Genomic DNA, 309 nt, shown 5'->3' on the forward strand with positions numbered 1-309 from the left:
CAGCATCAGCTGCTTTGGCTGGGCACCCTTCACCTCCTAGGGGAGCCAGGCACCCAGCTGCTTTCACAGAGCTGCTTCAGGGCAGGGGAGAGCAGAGAGGCCGTGGGAGAAGTGCCTTGGGATGAGGTGTGAGCCACTGGGTGACCCAGCACAGAGCTGCATCCCTCTCCTCCCACTGGGTCCCATCCCAGCAGCAAAGAGCATCCTGCACCTGCAGGTCTCAGCTCCACTCTGCTGTCAAGGGGTGGCTGTCCTCTCAGACAGAGGAGGGGGCATCTCCCACAGGCAAACCCGGGTCAGCATAAGGGC

This window comes from Buceros rhinoceros, unplaced genomic scaffold (assembly GCF_000710305.1).
Source record: "Buceros rhinoceros silvestris isolate BGI_N320 unplaced genomic scaffold, ASM71030v1 scaffold31275, whole genome shotgun sequence".
In the NCBI taxonomy this organism is placed as follows: Eukaryota; Metazoa; Chordata; class Aves; order Bucerotiformes; family Bucerotidae; genus Buceros; species Buceros rhinoceros.